This window comes from Pleurodeles waltl, chromosome 1_2 (assembly GCF_031143425.1).
Source record: "Pleurodeles waltl isolate 20211129_DDA chromosome 1_2, aPleWal1.hap1.20221129, whole genome shotgun sequence".
NCBI classification, from domain to species: domain Eukaryota; kingdom Metazoa; phylum Chordata; class Amphibia; order Caudata; family Salamandridae; genus Pleurodeles; species Pleurodeles waltl.
This window is the reverse complement of record NC_090437.1, coordinates 553,205,756-553,223,850: the sequence shown is the minus strand read 5'-3', so window position 1 is coordinate 553,223,850 and position 18,095 is coordinate 553,205,756.

Sequence of the window (18,095 nt, the reverse complement as noted above, 5' to 3'; positions counted from 1 at the left end):
GAGTATTGTGTTGGTTTGGTAACCAGTGCAGAACATGTGTTTCTGTCCACTCACACAGTGTGAGATGACACAATACATATCACAGTTGATTTGTTCCTACCTCCATTGCAAAATTAGTGAGGGAATGACACAATGGAACATCATTTTCTCCATGTTGGAGTGCATTATTCCCACTATGTGCATCTGATACGAGATCCTTTCACAAACAGAGAGATGGTCATTATGTAATTCATTACAACTTCTAAGTTGGTATTAAGTATATTTGTGGTTTCCTTACAATTGAGTAGGACATTCCCATATGTCCCATTCTGAAACTGCCCATTGATGATGCTGTGGTGGAAGATGATGGCATCATGTGCACTCCCAGGATACTTAGCCAGCACATTTATGAACATTCCCTGATGATCCACTCTGGCCTGAACATTGATGGAGGTTGGTTGTACGTCAGAACAATGCATGCATTTACCAAGCCTGCCTTAACAATGCGTCCTCAACCATAGATGCGTTTCTACAGCGCAAGCATTTACCTCGTAAATCATTACAACGACTTGCCTTGCGGAGAGTGCTGGACCGTAAAAAAGTATAATTTACTATTCCAACTCCAGTCTGCACCACAGTAGGGAACGTGTTGGACTTAAATTGCAACATCAGTCCAACAACCCTTTTCCTAAGGCAAGTTGTTATAATGTCTTGTGTGGTTAAGGAATGCATTGTAAAGATGCATTTGTGGTTCTGGCCACATTGTAAAAGCACAGCGAGGTTCGAGCCACGTTATTAAGGCCGTTTCCCTTGATGGAGTATGTTTGCTTCCAGTTACAGGTGGGAAGTCGCAGCAGGGGCACCAACTGCACATGTGTTCAATCAATTCCACCAAGAACATGTGGAAATCCATCTGTGGCATAGAATCCTTGCCTGGTAGGATGTTGTTGTTCTGGGATTTTAGGGAAGAGAGAGTACTGGGGTGTAAGTTTAATTATGGCATTCAAAACAGAGGCGAGGAAGGCAGAAAATATTCCCTGTGAGATTCCTGCTAATCTGGCTGTTGAGCCTTGGAAGGAACCCAATGCCAGCATGTGGAGCACAGCCATATGCTTTACATGTGTAGGATGTTTGTGGACCTTGCAGTTGGTGGCTGGAGTCTTGGCCCATTCTTCTCCAGCAATGCTCTGCAGGTTTCCTCTTGAGTCTGTAAAACTGTATGACCTCCTCCTCGCTGAGATCAATGAGGGATATGTGCTGCCAGAAAACATCCTCCCTCCTCCTTTGCTGCCTATGTGGTGGTGATGGTCTCGTAGCTACTTCAAGTTGCAGTATGACGACCTCCATGGTGTAGTTGAGCTTGCCAGATTGTTTTGTGAGTCTGATCTTTTTATACTACTGCAGCATTTCCTTCCCCTGGTTTGCTGATGCACAGCAATTCTGGCACTTTTCAGTCTTTGTGTTGCACTTACCAAAGGTGCGTGATGTGCTGGTAATCCCATAAATACCACTACATTACAATTGCATCTCATTTTGTTAGTGGATGCCTTCATTGCACATATTTAATGTTGTCTTACACAAGTTCTTTCAGCCAGCTTTTGCTAGAAGCAGCCCTTAAAAAATAAACATTTTTGCAAATGTGTTGTTTCATAAACATGACTTAGTGCTTGTGCTGCCATTGCTTCACAATTCTTGGTGCAACTTGGGCTCAAGCTTCTCATAAATATGGTATAGTAGGAAAGAAATCCATTTGTGACAATGTTTTCATCTGTAACTTTTTGTCAAAATGGTCGATTTACAAAGCAATAGACTATTACATCTGCTAGACCTTTCTGGTTATGAAGATATGTAGGGTTTGCAGGTTCTCGGAATAGTGCTAACAACTGGGGTGCATTGTACAATATTTTTAATTGTGTAACGAGCATAGACCAATTTGAATGGTGAAATTTGCGGAGTGAAAAAAGGGTATCAAGGAAAGCTATATATTTATGAAATGAGCAAACGATGTGGAGTTTAGGAGCAGTGGTTATTTGTACATCTCTGAATTTGTTGGTATGTGTACAAACATATTATTTAGAGGGTATTTTTCAAACTGTCTTTTATCTTACACACTTACCCCGAAACTCTTGCAAACTTCAAACCTTGAGTGAAAACATTTTCCTAATATTTCCATGATCAAATGTTCTGGAATCTGCAGAGAGCCACAAATGTCCTTCTACCCAGTACCCCCCTAAGCCTCCTAATACAAATGGTACCTCACTTGTGTGGATAGGCCTACTGCCCACAAAACAAAACGGCTCAAAACTCAACACAATACATCAAGTTTTTCCACTCAAAACTGACCTTTTTTTAAAAGTGGGTAGCTGTTGATTTTGGGCCCAAGCTCAGCCATCACATAGGGAAACCTAGCAAACATGTACATTCATGAATACTGGACAACCAGTGGAATGTAAGGAAGGATGACTTGCATGACTTTCACCATGTTTTTGCACTCAAACCTCAAACCTTGATTTAAAAAAACACATTTTCCTCATGTTCCTCAAATGTATGTGATGGAAAGTTCTGGAATCTATGGGGAGCACAAATGTCTTTCCACCCAGCAGTCCTCTAAGTCTTCCAATAAAAATGGTACCTCAGCTTCGTGGGTAGGCCTAGTACCCTTCACAGGAAACGTCACAAAAAAGCAACTTGGATACATCACATTTTTCTACCCAAAACTGATCACTTTTTTGCAACGCGGGTAGCTGTGTATTTTGGGCCCCAGCTCTCTGTAACTAGGAAAACGTAGCAAAACTGTATATTTTTGAAAGCTAGACAACTAAGGGAGTCCAGAGGTGATGACTGTAGTGCTTTCCTCTTATCTAGTTTCTAAGCACTAACATAACACAACAGAAATGCACTTCTGAGGTCAAAGAAGACTTTTATTGTTGTTAATTCTTCCCCAACCACAATATTTTATGTATGACGAATTAGTAGCTTTCAAGTCCGCGTTAATCAAACAAAATATATCAGTTTGCAATATACACAGCAGGTTATATTTATAAGATATTGAATGCAAAGCAAAACAAATACTTCACCGTGTGGGAATTATTTACAGCTTCATCTTTCTAAGGTCTGCAAGCTGATGACCCCTGTCAGCCGCGAGAAAGAGAGATTCATCTACCCACACGGGATTGCTGGCAGCCTGCGCCAAGCTCCAGCACGAGGTCCGGCAGATTCGAATCTGACTCTCTGTAGCCTGTGTCATTCGTTACAAAGGTGTGCCCCCTCCTCTCAGACCTGGGAAACTGAGCAAGCCTTTTGGAGACTGGCCAGGTCTCCAAGACTACTCCTGTTCCCAAGCTCAAGCGAAGAAAAAACAACACCCATGTACTCTCTCTTATCATGTCTAGTCTACTGTGAGAAAAACATCTTGGTTCTCTGGTGCAAAAACACAGCTTGGAAAAATACAGCTTGGATTCTCAACTGCAATGTCTAACTCCACGTTAAAGGCAATGGGCAGCTAACCTAAGTATCAAATGCAATGTCTAGTGTCATGTCAAAGCCAATAAGCATCTAAGCTGAATACAAAATGCAATGTATAATATCATGTCAAAGCCAATAGGTAATACAAAATGTAATATATGATATCATGTCAAAGCCAATAGGCAGCGGAGCTGAATACAAAATGTAATATATGATATCATGTCAAAGCCAATAGGCAGAATATCTAATAGCATGTCAAAGTCAATAGGCAGCTAAATTTAATACATCATGTCAAAGCCAATAGGAATGCAATGTCAAAGCCAATAGGCGGCTAGACTGGATACAGCATGTCAAAGCCAATAGGCAGAATACAGAATGTAATCGCTAATGCAATGTCAAAGCCAATAGGAATGCAATGTCAAAGCCAATAGGCGGCTCAACTGAATACAGAAAGTAATGGCTAATGCCATGTCAAAGCCAATAGGCAGAATACAGACTAATGCAATGTCAAAGCCCATAGGCGGCTAAACTGAACAAAACATACCATGTGCTACTGGTGAACATTGAGCAACTAATATGCGCAGTGGTGAAACACAAAGTCATTGGTCAAAACAAACTTTATCAAATGGCAGTACATTCCGCCCTTTGACCAATGAATTTTTGTTTCACATATCTCTTGTTTCAAACAAAAACAAAAAACAAAAAACATCAGATTTGAATGATCAAAACAATCCCTGTAAAGCAATAGAAGTGAATTAACATATAGATTTCATAACCTTTCACATCAGATACATCTACATAGAAAAGACTGGGCAATTTTTATACTCTGAATGAGTCTCTAATTCAACAGTGTTAGCAATTTGATGTGGCATGAGTTCTACTCATGTAAAGATGCACGGTCCACCTGAAAGGTTTTCTGGAAGGTAAGCAAAAGTCAGAGTTCCATACGAGAGGGAAAAAAAAAAAAAAACACAGCTTAGTTCCAGTGGAAGAATGCAATCAAACAAGTTGAACTTGAACTGAAGGCGCAGTTTGCGCAAAATGGATCCATGGTGCTGGCACTTTACTCAGCCAGGTTCAGGTTGGGGGTTCGGTCCCTTCCCCGACCCCACACGCACACACCGGAAGGGGAACCACACAGCACACTCAGGGACAGTGGCGAAACGTGGTAGGATCTGCAAAAGAAACAAGTATGACTTTTCTTGCAAATAACATTTTTCATTTAAACTGCACCCTTCCTCTTTCTTTCCCTGTTTTATAATCAGCAGGACGTTTTTGGGGCCCTTTGTTATATTCACTGCAGGTTCTGGAGGATCACTTGGGGCTTCAGCCCACACATCAGCACTGAGGTTTTTATCTGCTGCGCCACAGCTTCCCTTTTCTTGCACTGTCAGAAGGGCTGGGGCAGACTCCTTCTTTACCAAACCTCCATTCACCGCATTTTTGTCAATTTGGGCCATTCTGTCTCCAATTTGTATGAATGAATCAGATTCTTTTCTAGGTATCAGCATAATTTCGATTTTTCCTTGGTAATTTGCAGCAATCACTCTCCCTAAAACCTGATCAATTTGCCATTTCTGTCCTGGTAACGTTCCTCTCCCCAACTGCTTTGTGACTGCTTGCATGACAGATTGCTTTTGTGCGTGCTGCACAGTTTTGATCAAATCTAGGGGAATGTGCATCTCTCTCATCTCTGCCCACCTGTAAGTGGCTTTTTCTCTCAGCTGTTCACATTTCTGGGGCACCCACTTAGCCATCCCCACTAAGGCAGAATTCTGGGTGAACACTTCTCTCTCTGCATTTTTCTCATTAACATCTGCAAGGTAATTGAACCAGTTAGGTACAAGCCATATGTAAAAACAAACAGCTAAAACATTAGCAATAAACCAAAAATCAGCGTAAAAATGACACATCTCACGTAGCTCTTGCTTTAAAATCTGACACACATTATACAACTCCATTCCTTCTCCTGTGCCAGAAAACAACATTTCAGTCAATGAATCATTAGTAAAACAAACATGCTTTTTATCTTCAGTAGACACGAATTCAAATGGTGCACACAATTTCATTGATAACTCTTTTACCTGTGGTACTCTAGCCCTGTCTTGCAAGTACCAGATCCATTGTATGATTCTAGCTAGGGGCACTATTTTCTTCCCTTGTTCTTGAATAACATGTACATAAGTATTTCCTTCTTGCACTGCGCAAAAACCTAAAGTCTGCATTATTTCATTTGCCAAATCACAAGCGCGCAGCTGCATATTATTTTTCACAGTGACCATATACAAAAGTGTTAGGATTTCACTCAAATGAGAGCTATTCTTTTTCCAAAAATCAAACAAGCTAATGAAACTCGGTGTCTCTTTCTCTAAAATCTTTCGTTTTACTTGTGCATTTTGCAACAGTAACTCGTAAATCACATTCTGAGCTCTCTTTGTGTTATCAGTTAAGGAATGCGCTTTGGCTGCCAAAAACCCTGGCTCACACGAAAACTCAGTGCAGCTCGGAGCTGTCTTAACCCCCTCATTACTGGAATGGGACAAGAAAGATTCTTCAAAAACAGCCCTTTTATAACTTTCAGTCGGGCTAATTTGCTCACGTAAATTCCTATTTTCATGTTCCAACTTCCTACATTTCTCCTGCATTTCTCTGTAAGCAGATAAAGGTATCCAGACCTTTCTGTCATCATTACTTCCAAAACACACGTTTTCTACATATGTACAACAGGAATTATTTCTCAAAGCATTATCAGGCATTTTAGCTACACATGCATTTTCTTCTGTAATTCCCCAAACAGAAAACAATTCACAGTTTTTCTTAGCACCATCAGGCAGTTTATCAACACATGTATTCTCAGACATGGTCTGCCGTGCTACTGTGATTCTCCAAAAAAAAACAATTTCTGTAATTCTCCAAACAACAGAAACAATTACACTTTTAAAGTGTGCACTTAGAAATCTACCAACTCGTCAACACCCTCTTAATCACCTCTTAATGACCGACCCCACGACTCCTGGTACCAATTGTAGTGCTTTCCTCTTATCTAGTTTCTAAGCACTAACATAACACAACAGAAATGCACTTCTGAGGTCAAAGAAGACTTTTATTGTTGTTAATTCTTCCCCAACCACAATATTTTATGTATGACGAATTAGTAGCTTTCAAGTCCGCGTTAATCAAACAAAATATATCAGTTTGCAATATACACAGCAGGTTATATTTATAAGATATTGAATGCAAAGCAAAACAAATACTTCACCGTGTGGGAATTATTTACAGCTTCATCTTTCTAAGGTCTGCAAGCTGATGACCCCTGTCAGCCGCGAGAAAGAGAGATTCATCTACCCACACGGGATTGCTGGCAGCCTGCGCCAAGCTCCAGCACGAGGTCCGGCAGATTCGAATCTGACTCTCTGCAGCCTGTGTCATTCGTTACAAAGGTGTGCCCCCTCCTCTCAGACCTGGGAAACTGAGCAAGCCTTTTGGAGACTGGCCAGGTCTCCAAGACTACTCCTGTTCCCAAGCTCAAGCGAAGAAAAAACAACACCCATGTACTCTCTCTTATCATGTCTAGTCTACTGTGAGAAAAACATCTTGGTTCTCTGGTGCAAAAACACAGCTTGGAAAAATACAGCTTGGATTCTCAACTGCAATGTCTAACTCCACGTTAAAGGCAATGGGCAGCTAACCTAAGTATCAAATGCAATGTCTAGTGTCATGTCAAAGCCAATAAGCATCTAAGCTGAATACAAAATGCAATGTATAATATCATGTCAAAGCCAATAGGTAATACAAAATGTAATATATGATATCATGTCAAAGCCAATAGGCAGCGGAGCTGAATACAAAATGTAATATATGATATCATGTCAAAGCCAATAGGCAGAATATCTAATAGCATGTCAAAGTCAATAGGCAGCTAAATTTAATACATCATGTCAAAGCCAATAGGAATGCAATGTCAAAGCCAATAGGCGGCTAGACTGGATACAGCATGTCAAAGCCAATAGGCAGAATACAGAATGTAATCGCTAATGCAATGTCAAAGCCAATAGGAATGCAATGTCAAAGCCAATAGGCGGCTCAACTGAATACAGAAAGTAATGGCTAATGCCATGTCAAAGCCAATAGGCAGAATACAGACTAATGCAATGTCAAAGCCCATAGGCGGCTAAACTGAACAAAACATACCATGTGCTACTGGTGAACATTGAGCAACTAATATGCGCAGTGGTGAAACACAAAGTCATTGGTCAAAACAAACTTTATCAAATGGCAGTACAATGACTTGCATGGCTCCCACTATGTAGTTTTACCGAATAGCCTCTTTGGTAAAAAACACACACATTTTCCTCACATTCCTGTGACAGAAAGTTCTGGAATCTGTGTTGAGCCACAGATTTCCTACTACCCGGAGGTCCCACATGTACCCCGATAAGAATAGTACCCCACCTGTGTGGGTGGGCCAAGAGACCACAACACAAAAGGCCCTCAAGTGCTACATTGATCAATAAGCAATACGTGTGGCAGCAGTATTTGGGTCTGTGCTGTGGTGCCACCAATGCAAACCTGCAAACCACAGACATTTAAAAAAACAAGACAACCAGGGGATTTCAGGGTGGGTTGCCTTGCATGGACCCCATGAGTTTTCCATACCCACAATACTCTGCAAACCACAAAATGTGCCTCAATTTATGCATTTTCCTTACATTTGTGTGATGGAAAGTTCTGGAATACCAAGGAATCCACAGAATTCCTCCCACCCAGCATTACCCTATATGTGTCGATAAAAATGCTGTACCACTTGTGTGGCTGGGTCTAGTACCATGACAGGTATGGATTAAACCAAGATTAATGTGTGTCCTTGCAAGGGTACTCTCATTGACTGTGATTTGATCCATACCTGTCACAGGGCAGAAAGGCTGCCTACTTTATTGCTTTATATTTGGGGTAGGGACATGGCCATGCCCGTGGTGGGCAGCCCCTACCCTTATATATCTTTAAAAATAAACTCCCTGGTGTCTAATTGGCTTCTGTCCACTCCAGGGGCAGATTGGGGGTAATCACCCCATCTGTCCCTCCCAGAGGGGCAGAAAGACTATCTTCTCTTTTTTGGGGATGGGGCATGCCATGCATATGGTAGAAAGCCCATACCCCTATATATATATCTTTTGAAAAAACTTTCCCTAGCATCTAGTAGGATTACTGACCCCTCTGGGGCATATCAGGGGTGGTTACCCCTATCCGCCCCCTGTGAAGCCCTTGCCTAAAAGGCCGCTCCCTTATCTCTTGTGCAAAGTGGGTGGATACCTGCTAGAGGATTGCTCTCCCTGTGGCAATCCCCAAGCAGGGATTGACTGAGCAAAGGTTCTATTAGAAAGGGGGAATGCTCCCTTTGACAATGGTACCTCTCCCGAAAGAAGCAGTGCTGGGGGTGCTGAGATATACCCAGCGTACCGATTTAGTGAATGTACAACAAGCCCACCTGCTTGCATTACTTTCACTTGTTTGTAATTACTTTAGCACACCCTGCGCGCTGATCGTAATTACAGTAAAGAAAAAAAAACAATCAGGCTGCTCAAGCAGCTCTTCCTGAGCAGAATGATATTAAAAAATAAAGGAGTCCTGCTTGTGCCTTGCACCAGATGGACTTTTAAATACCTCCCCAGTGTCAGCCAGCAGCCGACAATGTACTGGAGAGGTAATGCGGGTGTCGGCCATTGACAGGCAACCGCACTTTAAGGTTCACCTTCCAAATGTAATAATTTTTGTTTTTGAAAAATTGATCTTTAAGTCATAAGCTTGTTATACTCCTAAAGGTTTTGCAATTGGGATTGCAGGCCAGAATAAGTTAAAGGCAAGGTAACAGTGTTCTTTGTATATGCTAAATGTGAAATTGATTTCTGAAAGTCCTCCAGGGATGTCCAAGTGGAAAGACAGGTCAGATATGTAAAGAGAAGAAGGTGAAGGTGCTAAAATGCTAAAATGCAGCCTTGTTTGGCTTTGGTGGAGGTTCTCATTTTAGGTGAAAGGGTTCTCTCAGCAAGTTTTACTTGGAGGTAGGTTTTTTCATGAAATTACACCAAACAATGCAACAAGAATTGCTAACACACCACTGCCTTTCAATTTCTGTCAGAGTTTGCCACAAATTACTGTGTCACATGCTAATCAATAATCGATAAAGCAAAGATATAGAGGAAGATGTTTGCTTGTAATTTAATTTACTATTAATTTCAGGCAACAAGCTTGTTTAGAATACAGCAGTCCAGCCTGAAACCTGATTGGTTATAAGAATATCAGTATATCAGTCGGAGTTAATATCCCAATCAAAGATTTTATTCAACATAAATTTGATGAAAATGTTTACCTTCAGGATATAGGAGGGAAATAAGATGATATTTTTTGGGATCATCACTATATCCTTTTTTATGCAGGTGGCCAATTATAGGCCGTCTCCAGGAGGGAGGAATTTGACTTGTTTTAAGAATTGTTTAAAATAAATTCAGAAGACGTTGACTCCAAAGATCTTGGTCTCAATGGTAATTGGAATCCCTTTTGGTCCTTCAGCTCTGAAAAGTCCTGCTGTTGCTTTGAAAAATTTGAACTAATTTCTCAAAGCCAAGCAGGATGCTCCTCCTATGACCCTGTGAAAACAATCCTCCATATATAGTAGTTGCTATCTGCTTTACAGAGATCTCTATGCCTTTAAAAAGCCACTACTACAACAAGTTATCTGAAGACATATAAAGATTAATGAGTGACCACCATGGTTCATGTAGCCACTCACTAAGGCCCATATTTATACTATGTTAGTGCTGCATTTGCGTCATTTTTTGGCGCAAAAGCGGCGCAAACTTACAAAAAACCATGGTATTTTGTAAGTTTGCGCCGCTTTTGCATCAAAAAGTGGCTCAAATTCGGTGCTAAAAAAGTATAAATATGGGCCTAAATATTTTGCAATGCACAGTGTAGTGGTATTTTCTTTCTGTTTGGAACCACTTGGGTTTCCCTGGCGGTCCTGACATAAAAAAGAAATACCTCAATACATCAGACCTAAACTGGGCAAATAGACTGAGGGCCGGAAGTTCACTGGATCAACAATGTAGGGTTTTTTCCAGCATAGCCAGCAGGGGCATCACTGGCAGAAATATTATAGTCCATCTGGTGCTGGAGTGAGTGGCCTGTCAGTTTGGCAGGAAGGGTATGTTTGTGGTGGAGTATCGTGTCTGCTAAAAAGTAAAATATATGCTTTTTACTTTACATGTGATTATATGACTATTGCTTTGGGGAAATATGTCACCACATAGGCAGTTTCTGAAAATGCATGTTACAAATGCAGTCTTTTGCTGTATATTCCATCTACTGACATTTCATTTCTGATGCACCAAACCATTAGTGGGCTTTACGTGTCAGTTAACCAAACACAGTGCAAAAGACTACTTCATGATCAAAATACATATGCACTCTATTGTGTCCACACAGAATTTAAAGGAATACACAAAGGCCTGATATAAAATGCAAAAGGATCAAATCAGTGTAGCAAATTGCATCACACATTATTTTTATAGCATTTGAGCATTAAGACTTATGGAATGGTCTAAACTAATGACACTACTCTGAATTCCTGCTGGATTGGTGGGGATGTATTCCACCAATGACTCCCAAACACCAAAAAAAGAACAATACTATTGACAAGAGAAAGGACCTTCTAATATAATCCCTACTAGCTCTCTTACCAGTAACAAAGATGCATGGGAAATGGCTTATCTCAAAACCTTCCGTAATCAGGCTTGCCCCAACAGCTATTCAAGTTAACGATCATCTGTTAAAAGTATCAGTTGACAGTTGTACTGGTGATCTTTCTCTGTTGCCATCTCTAGTGGACTGGTTAAAGGATCCTGACAGAAATATTCCTGTCTACAAGTTTTTCCAATGGGACAGACTCTTCCATAATGAGTTAGCATTATGGAGGAGGCCTCTCGATTCCCCAAATTATGAGTGAAGTCGGTGAACCTTCAAATCTTAGGGATGCCCTGTCATTTGCCCTTCATACTCTAGGCATGCCCTTGAGAACATTTCTCAAAGTTGTCAAGCCAGCAATGATCTATCAGATCTGCAAAAAGGGTATTCTAGAGTCCAGTTGGCTCAGGAGATGTGGTCGCACTGTACATAAATTCTGACTTGGCACTTCTACATTTCCAGGAGTGTCCAGAATAGAGAAGCGTATTTAGGCCAAACAAATGGAATGAATGCTGCTAGGAAAATCCAAGCTCATTGAGCAAAATGTATTCATTATGATAACAGCATGCTCACACAGAGCTCGGTAACATTAAGCAAAATATCCTTCAAGGTGTCTACATTAATGGTTTTGCTGCCTTTATTCAGAGGAAGCCAGACAAGCAGGATTACAACGAAATACTACAACTAAACACCTAGGACTGAGGAAAATGAAATAAAGTAACAAAGGCATTTTACTAGGAGAATCTTTATGACCGTGGAGTCTCTGATAGTAAAATGGATTGCCCTATCTTCTTAAACACAGAGACTCTGAAGTCGTAAGGATACTTCTAGCAAAACAGCTTTGTTAATGGCTAACAGGGAAACAGTGAATCAGGCCCTCTAGAGGACTTTTAAGCAGGGGGTTGCCGATTCACCCTTTCCGAGTACTGCCATTTGGTGTATGATAAGGGGCAGGTGGTAATACAGCAGATTCTGTTAAGAGTGTGGGGGTTTCTAGGCAGAGCATGCCCTTTTGTCTTTCATTGCTTGCTACTTCAAGAATGCTGATGACAGTCAGGTGCAGAGTCTTCATACTTCACAGTGACCATGCTGTGGGATGCTCCTACTTGGAGCCAGCATCATCACTTCCTGCTGTAAAAGCCATTGCCTTACGCAAAGGCTATGTCTGCACTGCAGCCAGAAAATACATTTGAAAGGAACCCATTCCAAAGTGACTCCAGGACTTTAGGTAGTAGGTTGCCATCTCTGTCTTGAAAATTAGTATCAAAGTTAGATCCATACCATCTCCAGCTACAGTTCCAAGGCCTTCTTGGTGAAAGAAGGGAATGCTCTGCAGATTATTGACATAGCTGCCATAATCCAGGTCTGATATCATATGTCTGCATGGTAGCCTGTCTTCCAGAGGTAAAGAGACATCATCAGAATGCTGTGCAACATGCTGAAGACGCTATGGGTCTGCCAAGTGCCTAGAAACATGCCTGTCTGCTCAGAGAGGAAAGGAGAGCGGTTGGTCCCACAGGCAGAGAGACGTTTCAGAAGATGGAGTCAAGTAATGGTCCCAGTGGGTGGAACACTCAGAAGAAGCTGACTTTTATTCGAGAGTGTGACTGGTGCCAACCCAAGCAAATAGTAGTCATCTGGCCTCCCTGCATGGTTCAGGTGGCAAATTTCATGAAGCAACAACAACCCTTAAGTACAATCATTCGGGATCTCTGCAATGACCAGTGGAACATGCTGTGCTAGGGCTGACAAGCTGTGATAAAAGATTTAATCACTGCTATTGTGAAAGAACTCCCAACAGCCTGGAGGCAGCAACTGCTGGAGAATGACTATTGAACCAGGAGTGCCATGCTGTTTTCCTCAGCAACATGATTTGAGAGCTGGGTCCATTGCCACAACCCTCCTACTGCTAACAGAGACACCCTCATATGACCATGAGCAGTGCACCACAACTAGCACAGCACTGAGCCACATTTGCATGGGCAGGTAAAACATAAAGCCACGATGAGAGTTTGACACTGTATCTGGCTCTAGATCACATATTGAAAGGAGTAATGAGTGCTGGCATGAACTCTGCTGCAAGATATGAATTGTTCTGACCTATAGGTCCCAACATTTAGCGATTGCCCACATATACCAAATAGAGAATTTGCACTTGAACTGATTCTTGCTCTATGTTTTTCTTCATTACTAGGTCACTGTAATAGGTTGGGGGTTGTAGCCACTGTTTAAGACCACAGTAGTGGAGTAGGAACTGACACCGTTGAACTAGCACTCTCTAGCGGCTGTAGCACTTGTACGAATTGGTTTTAATCTGTTGTCTTGTAGAACTCTCTGGCTGAACACCATTACTGTGTGTATTATTTGTTGCTATATTAAAATACTTCTCTTTATTTACAAGATAAGCACTAGACTGGGTAGCATGCTATTTTGGTTGTTGGTTAACTGCTGAGTTCTGAGTCTTTGCTCATCATACTATCTTTCCGAGAAGTCTTTTACTTCTCACTCTTGTTACCCTGAGAGTCAAGTGTGGAAAAATTGTACTTGGCTCAGATTGCTGAGCCGTTGTATGACAGACCCCCAAGCCAACAGAGGCAAACAACCCCAACCACCATGGTTGTGTCACATCAGCCATGGTCTGGTCTGTGCCCGCCCACCCCAGACGGGATCTGACTGTCACCATGAATGAGCCAATTGGTAGTCGGGGAGATTTTTCTGGAATTCTAACATTTGTTGGCCACCCTAAATAGGTACTCCCCTTTTTGCCAATCACTTGAACAGTTGATTAAATGTGGCTTGTGATGTCGTTATCTTTCTGATAGTATAAAAAGTGCATTCCTTCCTTTGCTGACCAAGTGAGATGGGAATGAAATAGTTCTGTGATGAAAAGCCCACCACAAATATTTGTCTTTACCACGGTAGGCTGCAGTTGAGCTTTACATTCTGACATTGTGTAGGCCGGTGTATTCAATCCAAGGTAATAGGCAAATCCCAGCATTCTCAAACCTCCATCTGCCTTGTTTTGGTATTGACATGTTACCAGCTCCAAATTGCAAGGAGGTCACTACTACTTTACTCGTTAATTGAAACTACTCTTCCACTAGAGTTCTGTCATGAACTTTATGATTCTCAAAATTTTAGATGTTTTGGAGTTGAGTACTTCAAATAGCTAAGTACTGAGTTGCATCTCATTTAATGATAAATGTTTTTCAATGGTAGTTTCATTATGGTGGGTTGGAAAATTGGTAAAAGGAATACTTACTGTATGACAGGCACACTTGTACCAGCACCCCTTTGTTTCACTTAGTTGATTTCTTTTCGTATAACTTTCCACTGACACTGTACAAAACGTGGGCAAAATTAAAAGTCTGAATTGAGCACCAACGTTTCCTTTGCACAAAATGTTTTAGCTTTGTTTGACGCATTCAATGGTTCGCAGTAATTGCTGGTAATTGTGAATAGAATGTTTCTTTTTCTTCTTAGAATGTGCTGCACATTACCCTGACACAGCTGGAATAAAAATTGCCTCTCTTTATTAAGATTATGAAGAACATAAAGTGTGATTTAATTGCAAAGATGAATATCCTATAGCAATTTAATAGATATAATGGATTATTAATAAAACCAGTTAAACAAATCTGAATTATTGGCATTATGCAGCGCTTCTGGTAATATTTTCTTTTTGACATTTAGCTTATAGGGCAGGAACTGTAAAATCCTTCACCTTGGCACGCGCCCAGACCACTCATAAGAACATTGCGATTGTTCCTGGAATTCTCGGGCAGTAATGGCTAAGGAGCATAAGACTGTTGATTTGTTAACCTGAAGCCGCCGCAGCAGAGAACCGACTATTTAATACGCAGCAGAATTATTTTTCAAAACTATATTTTGACTGAGAATCTGTTTGGCTTTCCTATGAAACCAGACCTGTTTAAAAGCTCTATGTGTCATGGAACACCTGGCTACATGCAATGGACTGTGATATCCCAAGTGAACCGGAAGAATGACAACATCTGACAAAAAGCAAACCCATCTTGTTACCTTTACATTGCGGAACTTGGTTCCAGCTGTCATGGGCTAGTTATGAATTTCTGAGAAAAATGTTCAGACCAAAGCGAGAACAAATACAACACAGTTTAACCTGGATTGTAAAGTGGTTTACCTGCAGATTGATAGGAAAGGGCGTAGTAATTCTCTTTGAGAAATGCTATGCACTTGCTAACGAGATTTCTTTCTTGTGTGTCCATTTCGCACAGCTGAAGTTTTTTTCTTTTTAAAAGGTGGTAGCCGGTGGAGGGCATTTGAACCATGCGGGAATGTCTCCTTTGTGATATGGGGGTCAACTGACAGTGTCTAGTTATTAAAGAAAACGCAATTTTCTTTGGTATATTTATTCCTTCATCATACACTTCCATTTTATATTAATATCAGAAAATAAACGACCTAGGGCCAAGTAGTAGTAAGAAGAGTAAATAAAAAGGCATCAAATGTTGTAGGAATATTTCAAAATGTAATTACCATCAAATTCTAATTTCTGCACTAATAAAAATCTAAAGCATTACTTGCAAAGACACTACAGTGATTTATTTTTCAACATAGATGTCCTCTTTAAAAATTAAGACATGCAGCAGGGACAACACGTAGCAGATCAAAGCAACGAAACTGACGTGGCAAATATCTATCTATCTATCTATCTATCTATCTATCTATCTATCTATCTATCTATCTATCTATCTATCTATCTATCTATCTATCTATCTATCTATCTATTACCTAGTGGCGGTCGGGGACAGAGAATAAGGGGGGGTGAAAAAAGTTGTGTTTCCCATGTTAATTCCCATAGGACCTTTAGACCACACTACAGCCCGAACCACTGGACGGATTTACACCAAATTTGGCAGAAAGCTAGCTTTTGGTACACAGATCATTGTTTTCCTTAATTGGTGTAAATCTGTTCAGTAGTTTTTGAGATATTGAAGGGAAAATAAATGTGTATATCTCTGTCCACAATAACTTTGTGAATATTTCATGAATATTTCTTGAAATTCGTGAATTTTTAGTGACTACACATGCAACAAGAAGCGTTGCAAGTGGCTGGCCGCTACCTGACTAGAAAGTTGGGGCGCTATTTTATTTCATGTAACACGGTCCCCGTGGGTGAAAATCCAAATTTAAAGTGGCATAGGGGGCCAGGGTGAAGACACCCTGACCCCAGGCATATGGTATAGGTGTGTTTTAGGGGCAAATGATGGGTTTAAAATAATGTTGTATCACAAGGAGCGATCTTCGTGAAAATATGTAAATTTTCGCAAATTATTCACGATTATGGAACATTTGAAAGAAAAAACACACTCATTTACACACTAATTTATTCACTCGTGCCTGCACTCAGAGACACATGTGCCCACTCACACACCCACTCAGACACTTGTGCACCCACTCAGACTCACACATCCACTTTCAGACCCATTCAAACACTCACGCACCCACTCACAGATCCACTGATAAAGACAGGCCCTGTGCCAACCTGCACTGCCCACCTCCAAAGGCCGGTGCCTGGCATGAGGTTGGGTGGTTATAAGGGCTTGGCTAGCAGGTCTTGTGACCAACCTCCGCTGTACACGGCCAATGACTGTGCACGGCGGGTTTGGAATAAAGTATAGTAATTAAAATTGCTTTACGTTAAAAACACATAGAAATTCACTGAAAGGGCCAAAGGTATAGGCACATTATAGATAGGTTCTGAATTTATTCATACAAAACCATAGAAATTCTGCAGTTTTATTTAGAGTTCTTTTAAGTAACTATAACTCTTGCCCTTAGGTAACTGTGACTCAAGCCTTTGCCATGCACAGGTAATTGCTCCACATATTATATCTTTGATGAGATCTTGTATGGCATCTTTGATATTATCACAGCAATATTTGCAATAAAATTATTGATAAGAAAACTGTGAATGGCACTAGTTATAGTTACTTAAAAGAATTCTAACTAAACCTGCTGAATTTCTATGGTTTTGTATGAGTAAATTCAAAACCTAACTCTAACGTCTCTGTAACCTTTGTTTTTTCTGTGAATATGTATATATATATATATATATGTGTGTGTGTGTGTATTAAATATATATTTAAAGAAACAAAGGTTAAAGAGACATTATAGTTAGGTGAAAATGTTGGTTAAAACGTACCATTTTAAACTAACAAAACCACTAAAATCCACTAGTTATAGTTATTTAAAGTAACTGTAGCTCTAGCCCTAAAGTAAATATAACTCACACTCTCACCATGGACTAATACTTACCTCCTATATGAAATTACACGTGTCATGTTCTATGACATCATTGATACCATGACTGCACTATCAGAAGTGCCCTTAAGCACCTATTATGCATGCCCCATCAAGCACAATGTTCTCATCAGTTATGTCATTTGAAATGTTGCAGTGATTTTAGTATGCCATAGAACATCATGAGTAAAGTAATATGGGGGGTTATTAAGGGCCAGATGTAGCAAAATCAGTTTTTGCGACTTGGAAATTGCGAGTCTGAGCGACTCGCAATTTGCAAGTCGCAAAAACGGATGCAGAATGGTGTCTCAGACACCTTCTGCGACTCGCTATGGGGTCGCAAAGACCCACCTCATCAATATTCATGAGGTGGGTCGCATTTTGCGACCCCATAGCGAGTCCCTGCACTCACAGGGATGGTGGCCTGCTGTAGTCAGCAGACCTCCATGTCTGTGACTGCTTTTTAAATAAAGCAGCTTTTTTTTTCATTTTGCAGCCCGTTTTCCTTAAAGTAAAACGAGTTGCAAAATGAAAAAAAATCCAAAACCATTTGGTTTCATTTTTTTCAGAGAAGCCAGTGGTCCATAGGACCACTGCCTGCTCTGAAAAAATATTTATGTCGACAT